Consider the following 22,291-nt stretch of genomic DNA (forward strand, 5'->3'; position numbering starts at 1 on the left):
GCGACAAGCGATGCTTAGTATTGTTGTGTTCCGACTTGAATTGTAAGTGAGATAGTGATTCGCGGTGTAGGGGAGCCCGCTGATACAAATATTACCACCCACATTGAAGTAGGAATGAAGGTGGAGTAACTAACCCAACCAAGCCCATTGAAACATTACCGTAACAGCCTGTGAATGTCCCACTGCTGGGCTAAAGGCCTCCTCTCCTCTTTTTGAGGAGAAGGTTTGGAGCTTATTCCACCACGCTGCTCCAATGCGGGTTGGTAGAATTCACATGTGGCAGAATTTCAGTGAAATTAGACACATGCAGGTTTCCTCACGATGTTTTCCTTCACCGTAAAGCACGAGATGAATTATAATCACAAATTAAGCACATGAAAATTCAGTGGTGCTTGCCCGGGTTTGAACCCACGATCATCGGTTAAGATTCACGCGTTCTTACCACTGGGCCATCTCGGCTTTTTTTTAAAGTGAAACATTAACGGGCTATTATTAAACTAATTAAAAATATTTCATCATAAAACGCAGCATACATATACATATATCTTGAATAGAACTTATAACGTTTACTTGTATGACGTATGTGATACTACCGTACACGATAAAACTTACAATTAAAAATAACAAGACGAAAACGCTCAACGTAAAAAAAGTATTTTTGTGTAGACTCCTCAGTCTCTCTCAATAAAGACACCGTGTACAGTGAGACAGATATACATATTTACAAAAGTAGAAAAGAGACATCAAGCAAGCATCATAGGTGTATTAAAACGTCTAGAATGAAAGAGACGGACAACATCGTATGAAATCGTAATAGAAACAGTGTTTTACGAGTGAACGTAGCATGAATCTTTAATATGCCTTAAAGAACATTCGTGTAAAAATAAGAATACAAAAGGGTTTTTTTTTTAAATAAAATGGATTGCCTGATCGTAAGTGGTAACTACCAAGATTGGCGACGTAATAACCCTGACGAATATTACCCATTTCTTACATCACCAGTGCGCCACCAACCTTGAAAACTAAGATGTTTTGTCCCTTGAAGATGAATTATTATATACATTATACACAGTACATGAAAATACAGAGGTGTTTGATTTTGAACCCGCAATCTTTGGTTAGGATTCACGTAGTCGAAGCACTAGCCCATATAAGCTGTATCAAAGTACATATTACATAATGACGTCACAAATAAAGTCGCAAGCACAAAGTTATGTAATATAGTTTCTTAATCATTTATCCTTTGTCAAAAATCCTATATAAATAAGCAAGTATTGATTGTGAGGATATGAAGTGTGTTTATCCCTAATATCTCGGGTATGTGTTTGAAGACATATCGTTATCAAATATTCTTAATTGACGATAATACCTCTACAGCCTTTGTGGTATTCGTATAATAAGCTTTGTGATAATCTCTAACAATTATACATTTATATGTTGCTGTTGTTGGAGATTACAGAGCTTAAAGGATTTAATTGTTATAATATGGAATAAGCGCTTTGAAGAGTCGACACACATTTGGCGCATCTTAGCGTAGAACTTACCTGTGCGCGTATAATAAAGCAAGCACGCTGAAGCGGGACAATGTGTATTGATTAATTTAAATAGTAAGATCGTGCATAATAGTGATTATGCTTGCGGAAACGTGTTCTAAGAGTCTTTAATACTACACTTAAAATGGACGTAGAACTTTTACTCTGATTGTGCTTAAAGGTGTTTCAATGTAGCTGTTGTCATGATAACAGACTATTTGATTTTATAATGTAGATTGGCAGACGGTAAGTGATTACCACCACCCATTGACATTAGCGCCGTAAGAAATATTAACACATGCGCCACGAACGTTGAGAACTAAGATGTTATGTGGCTGTTGTATAATCGTTGTAATGTGTAAAAATCGATTTTCTCTAACTATATGCAAGTTATTATATTTTATTTGGGACTAAGATATTATGTCTCTTGTGCCCGTTACACTGGCTCACTCATTCTTCTATATATAAATATGTGATGAATGGCTTGCTCAAGGCTCTTCCACCAAGTACATGTATATTGTTTTTTCATTTGTTGAAATTTTTTTTTAGTGCTTATACTGGATTTGAACATAATTGATGAGATAGTATTACTTACGCATAGGGGCTTATATTTAACTCAAACTAAATTATAATTAAATATAAATGGAATCTAAGATGTCGTGTTTTACACTGCATAAGATTAATTTAAGCAAATACTAACTGCTTTACAATCGGTCAAAAGCAATTTGCTTCCTGTCCCGACTAGATATCCAGCACAATTATATTTGTATCGGAAAATCATAGCTTTTAATTGTTGGATTATTAGGAATGCTAATCCAAAAAAAATATTTTCCGTTAAAATTTCATTCAAAAATAAAGAGACAAAAATATTTGTGTTTGTAAGCATATATTGGAGAAAAAATTAGTACAACTTAAGTATAACAGAAAAAATACGAATAAAAAATTGCTTATGCGATAATAAGCATACATTAAAAATATAATGTAATTATTATTTATTATTTTTTTTTACTATTAATAGGCCAGCGTTTGACCGTTGACTTGCCTGATGTTAAGCATCGACACGGTCTAAGATGTAGCACACTTGCCTATAAGAAACCTGTTTACTCTGGATTTGAAGACACCAACATAGTACCTATCGGGAAATACGGACTCGGGCAAAGCATTCCAAAGTTTCGCAGTGCAAATGATGAATGTAGATTCAAAGTGGGGAATTTCCACTGTTTACCTATGGCGCTTTGGTTGCGTTTGCCTGGCCGTTCGATAGTAAAAAGGGGAGGAATCAGTTCATGTAATTCCTAAGCACATTCTCCGAAATGTATCCGATAGAAGACTGAAAGTGATGCAACCACACGTCGATGTTCAAGACTTTGGAGCCTAGACTCGACCAATGCGTCGTCTCCTATCAACGTTCTGGCACGCCTTTCAATCAACTCTAGAGCCTGAAGGCGGTTCTTGGTAGAGCCATCCCAAAGGTGAGAGCAGTACTCCATACATGACCTTACTTGTGCTTTATATAAGTTGAGCAGTTGCTCTGGAGTAAAGTAACGTCTCACTTTGGAGAGGATACCAAGTTTTCGAGCGGCTATTTGGGCTTTGGACTCGATAAAAGAGCCGAAATTTAGAGTCGACGTGAGAGTGTATAATAATAATATATATATTAATATTAAAACGAAAAAAATTAGAATAAAATAAAAACAATTACATTTATTTAAAACGAAGATATAAGCAAAAACAAGTTTGATTCAACAGTGAAATGCCCACTATAGACAAACCACATAAAATGACTCAAGTTATTGACGACTTCACACAGATTATAAGTACCCTTTAGTTGCAATTGACAGTGACAACTAAGAAGAAAAAAAATAATGAAAGTGTATAGAATAGCTCATATTTAATGATAAACAATATTGCGCAGACGAAATAGACTTTAATGTGACGAAATGAGAGCGTTTTTAAAAAAACTCTACCGCCCTTCGAACTTGACCTACTTGCCTTTTGAGCATCAAGATTTTGATTTTTTTAACAAAATAATATAAGCTATGTTCGGTGTTAATATAGCTTGTATAAATTATAAATTCCTTCTAAAATTATTGTTATTAATCTGCCAGCGGCTGTCGTTGTTCCAAATTCCAATTACAAAGAAACCTGTATTTGTTATTTGGAAGTCGACAAACAATTGTTGGTAAAAAGCATTCGAAATACGCAAACATGCTTACGATGTTTTCCTTTACAGCCAGTTTTGAGATGGATTATAAACATAAATTAAGCACATGAAATGATAATTTGATTTCATTATTAAATGAATTTATTAAGTTTTTGGCTAAAATATTTGAAGATTATTTTGATTTTATTTTGTTAGAGAAACAAACAGTAAATGTTACATGTGCTAAAATATTAATGGAATTATACACAGACCAATGAAGTTTTCACTTAATCTAATTAATACATATCAATGAATATGCAGTTCAGTTAGATTATTTAATAGTTTAATATAAAACCAGGTTAGAAATTCAAAACAACAAATATTGAAGTTAAATAAATTATTTCACCAAACTGTTCTCATAGTAATAATAAGTAAATAGACTTTGCTTGGTGGTCGGGGCTTGTGCAAGCCCGTCTGGGTACCACCCACTCATCGGGTAATGCTTATTATTGTTTTGTTCCGGTTTGAAGGGCGAGTGAGCCAGTTTAACTGCAGGCACCTTGTGCCAGAAAATCTTAGTTCTCAAGGTTGGTGGAGCATTGCCGATGTTAGGAAAAAAATTACCTGTGATCTTCAGTCATGATGCACATGTTCTATCAACTAGGTCAACTTGGCAAAACAAAAGCAAACATTAAATTAAGAGTTTTTGAGATAACTCGTAACATTTGACAGCAGATACGGTGAGGTTGGATTGTTGTCTCTAGCGATAATGTTCATCGACATATCTGAGAACCCTTTTTTATCTACATGCAGTATATGAGTTGTTATCATTTTGAATTTCTATAAAACTTTTATTTAGTGATTATCCTGTAATTTATAGAAATGTTAATACAATATTAGAATCTACACGCTATATATCTGTTATATATTTTCTTACTTCAGTATTTATAACAATTTATGGAATATTAATGGTTACCTTTTCTGTTTGGTTTTTCCCGTAAATGTTACTGCTCCATTCCCGTGGGTCGTAGCGTGTTGTTGCTTAATATACAACCTCAATCGATTTTCAAGGAATGGACTATTGAATAGATAAATATATTTTCTCAGATCGACAGGTAGAATTGAGATTAGCTCATTTAAACAAACAATACTCTAAACTTACTAGATAAGTTACAGTCAGAAGTAGTTTTCGGTGAGCAAACTGTTCGCCTAAACGCATTAATTTTTAATTCAATTAAACCTTGAGTGATGTTTTATAATATCGGATAGTTATAATTTTTAATAGAAATGACATGATTGCGGTCAAGGAAAAGCGTGCTGCGAGTTTTGAATGATATTCTGTCATATTTGTATCCACCAACCCGTATTTGAGCAGAGTGGTGGAATAAATACCTAAGAGGCCTTTTCTCAGCAACAGGTTATTTATTAGTTGTTACTATATATTCATTCATTCCATCTTTTCTATTGGTCTAAGATAAAAAACTCTTTATAACATTAGTAAGATGTATGCAAAAACTGTCCCACAAAAAACAGATTAAAGAAATGCCGCGTTCACTCGGATAATATTCAGAAGCGTAGGTTTTAAGCACTCGTGTATCGGAACACTTGGAAACGTGCCCAGAACGTAATATATGGCAGAGAACCGTATGCCGTATGTCGTTCAACAGATTTTGTTTTCAATCAGTTTGAATTTTAGTTACATTCGGTATAATGGTACGTATTTACGAATACTATAGTTGAAATTGATAATTGTGATTGACAATTTAATATAAACGTAACACATGCTAGCATTTAAAAAAAAATGTTAGAGGGTGGCAAACGCTGGAAGATTACCTAGTGAAAGTGAAAAGCACGTTAATAGAAAACAAAAAAATGAAAATCAATTGTCAAACGGAGGAGAAGAACTCACTGAAGTTTTGTTTTGCCTATGAACTCGTATATCTAAATATACAAGCTTTTGAATCGCATATGTAATGAAGAAATTATTTAATTTATATCTTGTTAAGAGACTGGTAAATGGACCACATATTGACATTGACTTACATCTCCAATGTGCTACCAACCTTGGGAACTAATATGTGAAGTCCCTCGTGCCTGTAAGTAGCGATTCACTTAATCTTGAACACAACAATATATTGTATTGCTACTTGGCGACAGAATATCTGATGAGTGGGTGGTACCTATTCTAAGGGGCTTGCAGAAAGCCCTACCACTAAGTAAATTAAAGTTGAAATTAAATTGTGTAAGGGTCTAAAAAAACATATTATATCAACTAAACATTTTGTTGGAATCTTATAGAGTTAAAAATATTTAATTGATTTTAAAAGTCATTTTTTAAAATAAACATAAAAATAACAAGTGATAAGTGCACATAATTATTAATTATAATCAGGTGTAATTACAGGCACAAGGGACAACATCTTAGTTCCCAGGGTTGGTAGCGCATTGCCGATATAAACGATGGTAAAAAATTCTTACAATACCAACGTCTATGAGCGTTGGTGACCACTTACCATCAGGTGGCCTATATGCTCGTAAGTATACTCTAAAAAAATCTTTAAATTAAGCTCATTGTCAGTTAGTTATAATATTTCATTTATATAAATCAAAACACTAAAATTCATAGAAAGTATTTGTCTTATTTTAACAAGAGAAAAGGTGTTATAAGAGCGAAGAGTATCGGTGTATAAAATATGATTATCTTATTAATGCTTCCAGCATTCCTTCACGTCTTGTTACTTACACAATGTACCTTTACATCACAAGATATATTTATTAAGAGAGCTACAAAATATCTTTAAAATATATCGCCACCTAACGTTAATCTTTTCTAACACGGTGTACACGTGTTAGGAAAGATTAACGTTAGGTAATAATATGATAAAAGTGGATAGGGGAGGATAAGGGGGATACTTATATTAATGAAAATTGAATTCGCTTGAGAGAATTTTATATAGAGAATAAAACGTATTTTTTAATAAAGTTAGGCTGATACACGTGTTCCGTATGTGAAAAAGAAAACAATTTAAAAATGTTAAAATTTTGTATGCGAACTTAATTGTTAATCTCATAAATGCTTGAATCAAAGTTATAACCACAAGTTTTAACCATTTGCTTTTATTTGTAGCAAAGATAGAGATGGCTCATTGGATATAACACGGCAGTTATAACCGAATGTACAAGTTGAAATCCGGCCACTTAGTCATTAAGTGCTAGATTTGTGTTAAAGTAATTTCTCTGCCAATGGTGATAAAAACAACGTAACGAACTTGTTTGTGTAAGTGTGTACTCGACTGGAGCAATGTGGTGGAGTAACCAAACCGTGATACTACTAGAAAAATCTGTAGCATTACGGTTATCTATTATATCTTGTGATATAAAGGTACATTGTGTAAGTAACAAAACGTGAAGGAATTCTAGCATTAGTAACGTAAACATATTTTATACACCGATACTCTTCGCTCTTATGTCACCTTTTCTCTTGTTAAAATAAGACAAATACTTTCTACGAATTGGTTTATAAACTACTTACATGTAATATACATTGAAAAAAGCCACAAAGTTTAACAACAACGCATTAATATGTGCCTTAAAACAATAAATATTAAAAAAAAACAGACAGTAATAGGGACCGCCGATAGAAGTGAAAACTTGAAACTGTTAAATATATTTGTTCAATTTCCACATCTATTTGCACTCCAAGTACTAATTCTATCCCTTTAAATTGTGTAGCTATTTATGCATCACAATACAAACTCGGTACATAATATTAATACAGCTTAATTTAAATAAATAATAGTTAAAATACACTTATTTTATTTGTATATACTGTTAGTATTTACATAAATTTCAATCATTATTATCTCATTAATTTCCATAATACTTACATTATTGGTACTTTCAACGATTTCATTCCATTAGCATGTCGGTGACGCGAAGCCACGAATCTATCCCCTACAATAAACCACCGCAACGTGTCTAAAGATGTTTTCACTCTAAGTTTTCACAGTTGGTATAATTTCTCCAGCATGCACAACAAAAACATTTCCATTACAACAAATATGGAGATAGTTTAATTGCAATGGAAATTAATAATTTTATATAATTCATTTAAAATTGAATAATGCTTCCCTTGTGCTATGTGTGCTTTGTTTATAAATTATTGTCTGATCTTTGAAATATTTCGCCATTAGTATCAAATGTTAAATGATTAATTGTATAATTAGCTTAATGCTGTATAATCTATGGTAATATTTGTTACGAATACTTGTTCATAAATAATAAATTGTAAATTGATAAATTATATTGCTGTATTATTACAATTGGCAATATATGTAATGTTATAGTTATTATAATGAGCCGTTTCGTCCGTCCGTCCGTTTCAGAAATTTATATCTCTGTAAAGAGATCAATAAAAAATTATATAAATATTTAATAAAATATATTTAAGTATTTCTTTTTTTTTATATATGTCCGGGATGGCAAATGACTCTACTCCACCTGATGGTAAGTGGTAGTAGAGTCCAAACGCGACGACGGCCAGTACAGTCGGGAAGAATGTTCTGTACTAGCCGTCACCGCCTTGCCGGCCCGCAAGATGCCTCTTCACGCCTCGTTTGAAGGAACCCGGGTTGTAAGAGGAGGGGAACACGTGAGCTGGTAAGGAATTCCATTTTTTGGTAGTGCGACAAAGAAAGGAGTTGCCAAATTTCTTTGTGCGCGATGGAATTGATGTCACAGTTAGGCGGTGACATCGAGAACCAGCTCGCGTGGACTTAAGAAGGAAGGGGGAAGCAGGAATTAGAGTGAATAATTCCTCAGAGCACTCGCCGTGATACAGTCGATAGAAAGCGCTCAGTGCTGCTATCTCGCGACGCAATTGTAAAGGTTCAAGGGTGTTTGTGACCTTTACGTCGCCAATAATGCGTACTGCACGTCGCTGCAACCGGGCCAAGGTCTCCAGTAGGTACTTAGCGGAGCCATCCCAAAGGTGCGAGCAATATTCAACGCAAGACCGTACCTGTGTTTTGTATAACAGGCACAGTTGTTGTGGCGTGAAAAAACGCCGCACCTTGTTCAGAACTCCGAGTTTTCGTGAAGCTGTTTTTATAATAGCCTCGATGTAATCCCTTGGACTAAAGTCGCAGCGAACGTCCATCCCCAGCATGGCGATTTTGCTTTGTATCACCAGCGGAGTACCACAGAGGGAGGTAAGAGGGGAAAATGCTGACTTTTTCGCTGTGAAAGCGCATACCTGTGTTTTCTTGGCATTAAACTCAACAAGATTATCAGAGGCCTATTTGGCGTAGAGCTCTAATGTCATATCGAATTCAATGACAAGATCCTTCCGCCTCTCCTCAATTTCCGCTCGCCCAGCCACTGCGCGTCCGTGGTATCTACCATGCACTGTACTATCATCTGCATAGCAATGTATGTTCCCAAGAGAGAGCATATCATTGATATGCAAAAGAAAGAGCGTGAGAGATAGCACAGATCCCTGGGGGACCCCAGCATTCACTACATAGAATTGTGAAGCGCAACCATCAACTAAAACACGAAGGGTACGCTTTTGTAGGAAGCTGGCAATCCAGGTGCATAGCTAAGCAGGCAGACCATATGCCGGCAGCTTGGAGAGAAGACTTCTGTGCCAGACCCTGTCGAAAGCCTTGGAGATATCGAGGCTGACAGCCAACGATTCTCCATACTTGTCGATAGCTTCACCCCAGAGGTGCGTTACGTACGCTAGAAGATCACCTGTGGACCGTTTTGGTCGAAACCCGTACTGACGATCATTAATTAGACAGTGATCTTCTAGGTAATGGATCAGTTGGTTGTTTAGAATCCGTTCCATCACCTTACAAAGTACTGAGGTGATAGCTATTGGTCGATAATTTGCCGGGTCAGACCGATCCCCTTTTTTGGGAACCGCTTGCACATTAGCTCTTCTCCAAGCCTCCGGCACACATCCCGAAGAAAGAGAAAGTTGGAACAGGCGCGTTAACACAGGAGACAGCTCCGCCGCGCACTTCTTCAGCACAATGGCTGGTATTCCATCAGGACCGCTAGCTTTCCGTATATCAAGTGATTGCAACTCCGCACGCACATCACGTTGCCTGATTTTGATGTCAGGCATCGTGTGGCCACATGAAGGTATTGTTGGTGGCTGCGCACTACAATCATCGATCACAGAGTTGTCGGCAAAGAGTTTAGCCAGGAGGTCGGCTTTCTCCTGCGGACTGTGAGCTAGCGATCCGTCCGGATTTCTGAGCGGTGGCAGCGAAGGTTGGCAGAAATTGTTTTGCACAGACTTGGTCAGACGCCAGAAGCTACGGGAGCCCCTAGGATGCGAAATAAGGTCATGACCAATCTGTACAATGCGCTGTGCATCCGCTCTCGTGTATGTCTTCCTACAGGACTTGGAATTTTTATTGTAGTTTGCTTTCAGTGAGTCAATGTTAGATGCCCCGCTAATGCTGCCGTTGATCCACGCGCGATATGCCGCCTGCTTAGATGATACAGCGTCGGCACATTCACGAGTGAACCAACGGTTACGCGTACCCCTATTGATGAGATCTGAGCTAGGAATGTAGTATTCCATTCCTAACATGATCTCATCAGCAACAGCAGCGGCACTAGCTGTCGGGTCATTCCCACTGAAGCAACGTTCCTTCCAAGGGACTGACGCATAGTAAACGCGCATACCGTCCCAATCTGCCGCCGAAGGTAGCTGGTGTCGGCAGGGCGGAGTATTTGCGTCTCCGTGAGAAACAACATTGCTGGCCGTGCTGTCTCGAGATGGTGGTGGACAGCGTTGAGGTTAGCGTGGAGTCCTCGGATGTTAGAGAACTCGACCTCAAACAGCGTGGGTATGGTGGGGTGTGCACCGCTGAACGACCGTTATTTCTTAGTTGCGCTACCATTTGGAAAAATAAGGAAAAGAGACGTGAAGCGAGCGACGTATTGCCACGATAGGGATGGGCAAAGTATGGAGGCGTGTTTTCCCAAATGGTTGCCAAAAGGGAAAATATACTGATCCGCCGGACGGAAGGGCCCCCGAACACCCCCGGAAGTGGCCGCCGGGACCCCACCTTCCGGTCACCAACCGGCACGACGGTCCACCCCGAGATTATGCGTGGCCTGTTGGGGCAGCCTCGCGAGCTGGTTAGGCACGCTCGGGCCTCTGTACTATGCCACGGGCGGCCAGCGGAACAGCCGTTTCTTCAGGTCTCCCTGTCCGGCAGGTCAATACAGTTTCCCCCAGCATTGGTTCAACAGCCGTCTCCTCTGGACCAACACCCATCGCGGCAATACTCGCTCGGGCACTGGCTGTACGCTGGCTGACCTCGAAACGCGGCTGCAAGCCACTTCACGAGTTTTTACCATGCGTACGGTGGTAAAAAGCCAGGCGGATGTTAGTTATCCTACCACCATGAGCATCCTACCACCATGAGCATCCTACCACCATGAAATTTCGAAGTGTTTTCACATCAGAAAATTAAAAATTAGTTTTTTTTTTAAGTTGAGGCTATAATCTTTTAATAATTTAAAATTCCATATAACTTATGTAAATTCTCCTGAAAAGAATAACAAATCTATAACATGTAATAATAATTACATTATAAAAGATAGTTCAATACACGATGACGCGCTTTTTTTTCTAATCGTCACAATGTGAGCTGTAATAGTGGGCCCGTATTCGTGAATAGCACTAACTTTACATCTAAATTTGTGATGAACAACAGCGCTGCATGAAATTGAATATATATATGATATGATAATTATACATTATGTAAAAAATATATTATAATAATTATAAAGGCAAATAAATCATGTAGACTTCGGTAGTTTTTTTTCTTAGATTTAATGATTAGTTCGCATTCACTGTTCTATCGCAGCTCCTAAATTGACTAGCATATTTAAGAATTTTATAAGATATTTCTGAGAATATAAAAATAAAGAAAATGCGCAGGACGTGCGGTTAGATTTATTACTAGGGAGACAGGCAAGATATGGGCAAAAAATGGTATTAGATGCATAATACCTTCCCGATTTTATACGTTATACGGCAACATTAAAGTATATCCTATATTTTAATAAATGTTGTAATACAATTATGATCAATTCAAGTTATCTATCCAATATCAATCTGTAGCGTTTTGATGTAAAACATCTATTGGCAAGCCTTCGGGGTAAGACCGACTCGTACGCCGTGACGGCAAACGGCATGACGTTTTCTTACATCGTCATGCCTCCTCTGTCCGCTATCAGTGGATGTGGTACAAATATTACATACTGCGCTACTATGTACTATTCAAATTGTATATAATACTATTTTTGTTCAAAGTTTTAATTATTTTTCTGTTTACGGTTATATAAAATATATAACTGTGATAAGTTTATTTGGGAGATAACCTAATGCACATATGAAATAGCTATAATTAAATACATACACATACCATAGACACAAACGATATAGATATATTTACGTATATATTTTGATTGTGCAAAGTCTGGGCAGATAGTAGTATTTACATAACAAGATTAAAATAATTGAATTCCGTTTCCTCATCAGCTAAACAGCGTATCCCCTCTGGCCACGTTTGAAATCAGTATTTTGGATGGTGTCCAACAATATTCTGTAGGAGGCAGCTGTTAAGATTACGAGATCATATAATACTACATAGCGAAGAGGCTCTCTGGAGGTTGAATCTCTTAAATCGTTTTACGTTAAATATATTTAAAAATGTTGTGTATTTTTTTTATATGCATTTTGTTAAGTAATTGTATAAATACATTTTCCTTGTAAGCCGAGGTGGCCTAATGATTATAAAGCGAAAATCTTAGCCAATGATTGTGGGTTCCAACCCGGGAAACATCGTGAAGATACCTGCATGTGTCTTATTTCACTGAAATTCTGCCACACGTGTATTGCCACCAACCCACATTAGAGCAGCGCGGTGGAATAAGATCTAAACCATCCCCTCAAAAAAATGGAGAGGAGGCTGTTACTTATATTTTGTTAAGTTTTGTGTCTATTTACATATATTCGAATTTCAAACTACATTAAAATAATTGGCTTACAGTATGATAAGATACAGTATAATATATTAAATGCATATGTAATCATTAGATGCACTTGTCAGATATTTTCTATGTAATAATGTATATTGTGATATATGAAAGGTTATATCAATACTTAATTGTTAGCTAATTATTGCTTGTATTTTATATACATATTATTACTATAGAGATTATGAGAATCAAACTTGTATTAGGAGCATGAATAATAATTCCTTGTGTCGTAAATTTATCTATTTTGATATTATACAAATTACCCTTACACAATATAATCACGCTATACTAAGACAATATAACAGCCATACAATAATATTAAACAATAAAAACACAACAATACCAAGTCTTGCACAAAGCTCGTCTGTATAGGTACCATACGATGTATGATTAATATTTCTGAACATTTATCATCAGGTGACCCATTTATCAGATCGCCTTTCCATTGCATAAGAAAAAATTATGTATTACAGTATCCTATCTTAGCACAAAATATACTCTTCAAAAAGATCGCATGCATTTCAACTTATATGTAACAGGAGTAAGGCTTCATTCATTTCAGAGATGTCACCGTTTTTATATCGATGGCGCGTGTAGGTATGCGAACGAGTACACACATACGCCATGATCCACGAAATAGGACACTAAAAATATTATACATTTAGTTGGAATAAATTTGGATATACTGGTCTGTGGTTATGTAAATCCTAACTACACACTCATGTTGTTGGATGTTTTATTAATTTTGTTCTCTATTTCCAAATTATATATCTCAAGAAAATCATCAGTCCCTTTTGTTATTTCATTAACTTAATCTCAAAGTCCTACATCGTCTCCCGTTAAAGCAGTAAAAGCCAAAATTCAATAAAATCCTATGTCAGCTTGATATCATTTCATGTTAACTCAAAACCAGGCTCATTTATTATATTCGATAGAATTCGCAAATATTCATACCAAGAACGCCAAATTTACGATTGCCACGTCAATAGTCTAGATTAAAAGCGGGTGGTATCTGTATTCATCTTTCATTATTGTTGAATTTATCTATAATTGCTAGTGGCTTGAACATTGGATTAGAATGATAATGAATATGATATGTTCATTAATGATTTAATGTTAAATTTAAGAGCATGGTTGCTACATTTAGATTCTCAACATTTAAATTCGTAAAAAAAGCACGATCGCAATACGAAATGAACAGATTTTAGAGCTCACTTCGTATACGCTATTCTGATATAAAATAACAGGGATGCGTGTATCTTTTAAAGGCAATTTTTAATTATTATATTCAGTGTCGCATATAACCTTCTAACATTCAATGATCGTGGTCTGCGGTGAGTTTCGAGTTTGTGCGTTCAGAACAACTCTAATGATCGAAGAGTTGTCAAATTTATTTGTAATTGCAATATGACATCGACATCGTGTGATGTACATTTTTCTATAAATATTAAAAGTTTTTTGAGGAATATCATCATGAATCCTTTGTATATCTTTTGAATGTATTTGCCAATAACTTGACGATATAAGCTAACTTTGGCGATTTCATTAGAAAATCAGAAACACATTCATTTTCAGAATAGGTTTCATTACACGCTGTTCTTATAATGTATTTCAATGTAACGAGTCCTACCAATTTACTATGTTTATTGAAATACTGATTTTATATATTTTTCATGTAACTGGTCCATTTAGCTATAAAATAGCCTCTACCACTAAGTATGGACAGTTAGATGACATAAGGTACATTACTATTTGTAAATAAATATATGATTTATATGTTAAACTTGTGTAATTCGAACTTATACTCATACAACACTCCTTATCTTTTATAACAAACGGGAGGAAGGAGATAGTTATGTACTTTTAAATGGGGTAGCATTATATGTTAGAAACAACGTAATCATTTGGCGCGACTGCAGATTCTAAGATTCAGTTGGGCCCTCATATTCTTAGATTGGCAAGTGCTCTGCAGGCTTCGCAGTAAATGTTGACTGATGTAGATACGGTTCGCCTGGTGTAATTTAGTTATTTCCATCATGTCTTATGGTATAGAATACCTTGGGTAATAAAGTCGGTATTCATTCGATTTTTGTTCTTCGGAAAAGGGCTATTCGCGCAATTTATAACCTGGACCTAAAGGATTCGTTGCTACACAGATTTAAATTAATTAAAATAATGTCTGTTGCTTTTAAATATATATTAAAAAGTTAAAAGACACTGTTAATGTACCGAAAAACATAAAAGATTTTTTGAGTGTTTCATTTTAATAAAAAATTGAAAATGACATTTTGCTAATTCTATTATCGATAAGTAAGGAATAATCCGTTGAATATAGCAACCGGGTATTAGTGAATATAAAAAAATGATCAAAAATATAACATTACTTTAAGAATATGCGAAAATTTGTCTATCTATTAATTACCATCGTTTGAATAAAAATAGTTTTTTTATTATTAATGTAATTACTTAGTAATAATTTTTATTAGATTAGAATATTACCACAGAATTAAGATAATGTAAAACTAAAGCTAACATTTAACGAAATTAATACAACATTTATAATGAAATGGACATAAACATTCCTATACATGAACTATTAACGTACATATTGCTCGTGATATATTGTGGAGCCGGTATTCATCGGGAGTAGGAGCCGGATAGATTTATCGTCCGAACTGGTGATATTGAATTTGATTAGTTCAATTACGTCATTGACTCGGGCTCATTACTTCGCTATTCAATCGTCGTGACCCGCCCTCTGCTTCTATATTGTCTACTTTATTAGTTTAGAAACTCTACAATAGAGTTAAAATGATTTAGGACGTTTCCGTAACAGCCTGTGAATGTCCCACTGCTGGGCTAAAGGCCTCCTCTCCTCTTTTTGAGGAGAAGGTTTGGAGCTTATTCCACCACGCTGCTCCAATGCGGGTTGAATTCACATGTGGCAAAATTTCAGTGAAATTAGACACATGCAGGTTTCCTCACGATGTTTTCCTTCACCGTAAAGCACGAGATGAATTATAATCACAAATTAGGACGTTTATCGTTTACTAAATGCATACAATTATTGATAGTCGTATTGTTCTAGTGGTATTAATGGTTTCGTTGAGAAATTCTGTAGCAGCCTTCAGAAATTTGTAGTGTTTGTTTGTGTGTTGAAAATCATGTAAATCCGTTGATCCTGTGTTTGAACTCTTTTCCGTCGTATCCGATTTGCTGTCCCATCTTGAATATAGTGCAGTTGTTTAATAGAACATTTTGAATATAATGTAAATACCTTTCATATAAACGTTTTAAACAAAAGATAAATAATAGGAAGCTATAGATATCACGCAGAGGAGCGATCGTTTCGATCAGGGATGGGATATAGTGTGGTTAACTTAATCGTTCGACCCTTACGTGCGTTTCAGTACAATTTAAAGGAAGATTCGGCGATTCGTTGAGTAATAAACTTTTAAATCCCATATTTTCATCGAATATTTAATTAAATACAGTTTATTTTAAATGTAATTATATTAAGTGGATGATAAAGTTTTGTGCAAGCCTGCCTAGGCTGGTACCACCACTATATTTAGTATTGTTGTGTTCCGGTTTGAAGAGTTAGTGAGTATAACTACGGGCAGGCACAAGGAACATAACATCTTAGTTCCCAAGGTCGGTACACATTGCCAATGTAAGTAATGGTTAATATTTATTACAGCCCTTATGTCTAGGCGGTGGTCACCATATGCCGCCATCAGGCGATTATATCGAACACATTGTAGAAAACGTGACTTTTAAGCCGGATGATGCAGGCTCAAACCCAAGCAAAATGAATTTTAACTTTTATGCTAGGTAATCAGCATTAGTCAGATGAAATTTTGTCACATGTATAGACGCAGCATAATCGATGTTAAGAGGACAAGAAACCTTAGCTCCACAGGCATTTTCTCACTATAACTGTTTCTTAATATTATATTCTAACTTTGCAAACACAAACTGTTTTGACAGCAACGCGTGCAACGAGACAGAAGTAACATATCGTTTTTTAGTTGGAATAATTTAATTTTGAAATGTTATGTAGAAATTCTGCACACAGATTCAAACTTTACTTAATAACTTCTATATTTAACAATACAAATAATAAAAACTAACGAATAATAAATGGAACATATACGGGGAAGCTTACATAAAGCGCTCCTATCAGTTAATTGCGTGGATATAAAAATATAATATAATATAATGCTTTTCTATGAAAAATATCAGGATTGATTCACACAATCATATTAAATCATGTTAATAGAATATTCGATGTAATTTGATTCAGGATATTGCGTGGTCAGCGCAAGCTTTAAATCGTTCACGTGTTTTCGATTTTAATAGTATTTGATATCCGATAGCGTTCCATTGATATATAATACGTATAAAAGCAGACAAGATCCAATTGTTAGTTAGCGGGAATTTAAGAACCCGAGAAGGAACCCGTTCTATTTAGCTTCTTTTTTTTTCACAATTAATAGGCCAGCCTTTGACACGGTCTAGGATGTATCACGCTTGCCTATAAGAAACCTGTTTAATCTGGATTTGAAGACACCAACATTGTACCTATTAGGAAATACGGACTCAGGCAAAGCATTCCATAGTTTCGCAGTGCGAATGATGAATGTAGTCTCAAAGCGACGAAGCGCTTTGAGACTACATTCATCATTCGCAGGCGGGGAATTTCCACTGTGTACCTATGGCGCTTTGGTCGCGTTTGCCTGGCCTTCGATAGTAAAAGATAGTTTCTTAGAAGTACATATACATTTTGTAATTTGAATTGAACGAACTCCTGAATATATCATCGTACATAATATATATCGTTAAATAAATTGTGAATCAAAATCAAGACATACCATTATTCAATACATATAAGCTCTTGTTAGTAGCTTTGAAGCGCCATTATAAATTAACATCGATAAGAAAAAGAAAGAAATGTTAACCATCGCTTATACAAACTGGAACACAACAATACCAAGTACTGCTGTTTTGCGTTAGAATACCTGATGAGTTGGTGGTACCAGTACTCCAATATATAATAAATTATATTTTCATTCAATTATATTCTTCTAAATAGGAGATAAGACTAAAATCTCACGAATGCTTCTACAATGAGTATATTTTTATTATTATTTTCATATCACGTTTTATTCCGTTTACAGTGGAAACATTTGGATATTGAAGTAATGCAAAAACCTATAACATCCCGTCGTATTGCCTCTACTGGTGACAGTCATTTTTCGCCCAGAGAATCGGTATTGTAATTCAATAGGGAAATGCTAGCATTCTTACCACAATTTCACGTGGCCACGCTTTCCACGGTAGCAATTTTCAATTTTGATTTATATATACTTATTGGAGACCTTAACGTAAAAAAAAAACTTATCTTAATTGAATAATAACTTAAACGTTTTCTAGTAAACTATTAGAAAAAAAGAAATGTTCTTTAATCTTAGATCGTTTATGAGTAATTCAGTAACTTTTAGTCCGCGCCTAGCAATGAGAATCGTCAGCCTCTCGTAGATAACACCTCTCCATTAATCTTATTCGGGCGCGCTAGGGTGTATATAAATTTAGTGAAAGTAGTGACATAAATGAATTGTATAGTTAATTACACAAGTTACATAATAAACACGATAGAATGCGTTGAATTATTGTTTGACTTATTTAAAGGAAAAAAGTAATTGTAAATTAAATCGCGAACGATTTAATTTTTTATTTGTATTTATAAGTTATAAGAGTAAATACTTAAACGATACTTAAGCTTATAAAATGATTTACTTGGTTGTTAAAAAAACTAAAGATATTTAACTTTTTTTATAGAATAGGAAGGCGGACGAGCATATGGGCCTCTGATAGTATGTGGCCACCAACGTCCATATACATTGGCATTGTAAGAAATGTTAACCATCGCTTACATCACCAATACGCCACCAACCTTCGGAACTAAGATGTTATGTCCCTTGTGCCTGTAATTACACTGTCTCACTCACCCTTCAAGCCGGAACACAACAATACTGCGGTAGAATATCTGATGAGTGGGTGGTACCTATCCAGACGAGCTTGCACAAAGCTCTACCACCAGTAACTAACTATAAACACAATTCAGTAAATAAGTATAGGATGCGAAAATGTATGTAACTAAATACTAATAATTACTTCTAAGTAAAGCCGTATTTTCCTATCAAATTATGAGAGCAAGGAATAGTCTCCGTTGTCGCAATAGGAACAAAGTTATTTAAGCACAATTCATCATGTTTATGTATTACACAATACTCAAACTATAGCCTTATCCAACCGCAAGATGAATAAACCCAAATGAACTTCTTTGACACCGATATCAATTGACGCGATATCATTGGACTCGACCAATCTTGAATAATCTATGATATTAACTATGGATTCGCGAAAAAATGGCGATTTCAGTATCCGCGAAGGTGTAATCGGAACTTCGAAAGTTAAATTAATGTGGTTATAACTAGTTAAGTGGCAGTGTTGTATTATAAATAAAGGTAAATTAATCAAGAATTGCTTTTAATGCGTAATACAGCAGAACAATTAGAAAATCGCATGCAATTTGTTGCATGCTTTGTTTACATTAATTTCTATTCCAATTGGAATAGAGTGTATAGTAAACTTTATTTTATATCATCAGATTTATAATGACTTTTCTCAGTGCCTGGCAGTAGCTCTTATAATTCCTTTACAAACATTACTAAGAGTAAAGGTAAGCTTATGACACCAAGTTCTTAACTTCGCTCAACTCAAACTCAATGAATCCTTTCCGTGGTATTCTATTTGATGAAATCTCACAGATTTTATTTCACATTGTATAAGTTTCAAGTAAAAATATATTGACAAATCATTAAAAGATAGATGATAAAATGTCACAAAAACATTTCTGATAAAAAATCGTTAGTATTAGTTAATTGATATGTATACATTTCATTGTATTTAAATATTTTTTGTAATTTAAATTTTTTTGACTTTGTAATTGAAAAAGTGAAAATGTCAATACAACAACCTGTGGCAGTTTTACATTTGATTCAATACTGTAACATGACGAATCAAAAGTGCCCTAAGCCTACTTGAATAAAGAATTAAAAGATTTAATATTTAATTTAACATAAAGACGGTAAAAAGCGTCTTTTTTATTCCAGGTATTAAAAAATAATGTTGTAATTAATAAATTGAGACACATGTTAAAATTGGTATAGAGGATAACTACTGCGTTTCTTGTCGATTCTTCTGAGTAAACATTCTAAACCGATATCAGTGATAGCAAGATAACATTAAATCTTGAAAGAAGAAAATTTAAAATAAAAGAGATTGAGAGTCAGAGAGACTCACAAGAAATAACTCGAATATAATATCAGCGTCCCACTGATTTTACGATTCTACTCCCACGATTGTTGGCGATACAAATGAGACTGAGTTACATTGGACAGATGCGGGGCTCCTCATAATATTTCGCCATTACTACCGAACACAAATTAAATTATCAACACAAATTAAGCATATGATAACTCATTGGTGCTCGCCGGTTCGATCACACACCTTTCGATTAGAATTTACAGACACTTATCATACAGTATTAGCTGTTCTTTGGCTCGAATATAAATTTTGGTAAATAACCGAGATTAAGATGTTAGATAATATATTAACGTTAAAATTTAGATCAATTATATATAATTGAATCATATTAAAACATGACTTTAGTGTAATAAAATATTGTAATGTAATAAAGTATGACGCAACAAATGATGTAATTAATAAAACTAATGCCGGGACCGTCTTCGCACGCTGTGGGTGCCCTCGACCCTCGTCAAACAAGGCACTCCGAGTTTTGCATAATTTAATCACATATGACGTGAATACGAAAAAAGGATTCTAAGCCTTTCCTATCGAACATTTCATACTTTGAACTAAGTTCTCGCGGTGAATATTGAACAGACGTAGAGGATTACATATGTTGATATCACACCCTTATAACATACTGTCAGATCCCATTTTTTTTTGAAAAGGACAACGACTGAATCTTTACGGAATTTTGCCTCAGTCAAAACGTTGATTAACAGTGTCATATATTCATTCTTTATGTTATATTGGACGGACAAGTGATCACTACCACATTGGCATAGTAACTCATAAAATCACACACAAACATTAATCATCTCTTACATCGTTAGTTTTTTTGTTACTTAAACTAAAACAATAGAAAAAAATTAATTATGTCGAACAAATGGTTATTACATTATTGTTATTTAAATGTTTATGACATTTGATCAGTTACGTTTAGAGTATCTAAATTGATTCGCTTTATAGGTGCGTACACAACAAAAATATATAAGAAATAATACACTAATCTAAAAGAAACATTAATAAAACTTCTAAAGAAACTTCGACAATGAGATTAGCAACATTCGAGAGGAATTATATCAGTTTCTTGGATGAAAATCATATTTATCTTAGCGTATTGTCTGCGTCGTCATGGCAACGCGTACTAAACCGATTCAACTTGAATTTACGAGCGTCGGTATAAGTGATAATTGTTTTTAACTGACTTTGAACAAGGAGATGTTCTCATTTAAAACAATTGTGTGAATTAAAAGTAATTTAACAATTCGATAAAATCCCAATGATTTTATTCTACACGTTGATGGTTAACATGTATTTTTCATACGCTTTTAATATTTCATTAAAAAAAACAGTTGAAATTTTTGTAATCTGTGCTTCAAGCCTTCTTAGGTTCACAGGTCCTATGTTGATTGTGTTGAAACCAATTCATTTTTTTCATTTTCGGTCTTCAACTTATTTTATAAGATGGAAAGTTCCAGAATGGAAGCGGATAAATAAAACACGCATCGCGCGTTTTTCTGCGGTTCCTATACGTAAGGTTATTGAATGTCGACTATATTGGAACGGATTGAGTGAACCGAATTACAAATAATTATTTAAGACGAATACAGCAATGTCAAAACAAGCGTCGGGAATATTAAATGTCAACTGATATTAATTTGAATTTAGAAATCTAAGGCGAAATGAGAACAACGGGTCTTGAAATAAAATGGTATTGGAGAATTTCGATTTCGACGACGACGAATTTCAATACATCAGTTACTTAAGTTTATATTTTTCTCCAACATGTTGATTTTTTAGCGATGGAGCGCACAGCTCCAGTGGCGCAATCGGTCAGCGCACGGTACTTATAGCGCAGTACGTGTGAGACATGCCGGGGTTGTGAGTTCGAGCCTCACCTGGAGCAATATTTTTAAATTTATTTAATGTTATCTTGAAAGTGAAGCTGTCAAGGATAGTGATTTAAAAAAATATATTTGGATGAACACGTACATAAGTTAAATTTTACGCTTATTTCTTCACAGACTCACATCTAGGCAAAGGCGAAAAAAAATACAAATTATATAAAGTAACAGCCTGCTAATGTCCCACTGCTCAGCTAATGCCTCTTCTCCTTTTATTTTTGAGGAGAAGGTTTGGACCTTATTCCACCACGCTTCTCCAATGT

At 35.0% G+C, this 22,291-nt stretch overlaps 1 protein-coding gene and 1 non-coding gene across 2 annotated transcripts in view; both read left to right on the plus strand.

Annotated features, from left to right (window-relative positions):
* LOC126770699 (atrial natriuretic peptide-converting enzyme) overlaps window positions 1-22,291 on the plus strand; it is a 111,063-nt gene that overhangs the window by 7,994 nt on the left and 80,778 nt on the right. The window lies entirely within an intron of this gene.
* On the plus strand, window positions 21,939-22,030 carry Trnai-uau (transfer RNA isoleucine (anticodon UAU)). Its single transcript is given in 2 exon segments — window positions 21,939-21,976; window positions 21,995-22,030. It is a non-coding gene; the product is annotated as a tRNA-Ile (tRNA).

This window comes from Nymphalis io, chromosome 1 (genome assembly GCF_905147045.1).
Source record: "Nymphalis io chromosome 1, ilAglIoxx1.1, whole genome shotgun sequence".
In the NCBI taxonomy this organism is placed as follows: Eukaryota; Metazoa; Arthropoda; class Insecta; order Lepidoptera; family Nymphalidae; genus Nymphalis; species Nymphalis io.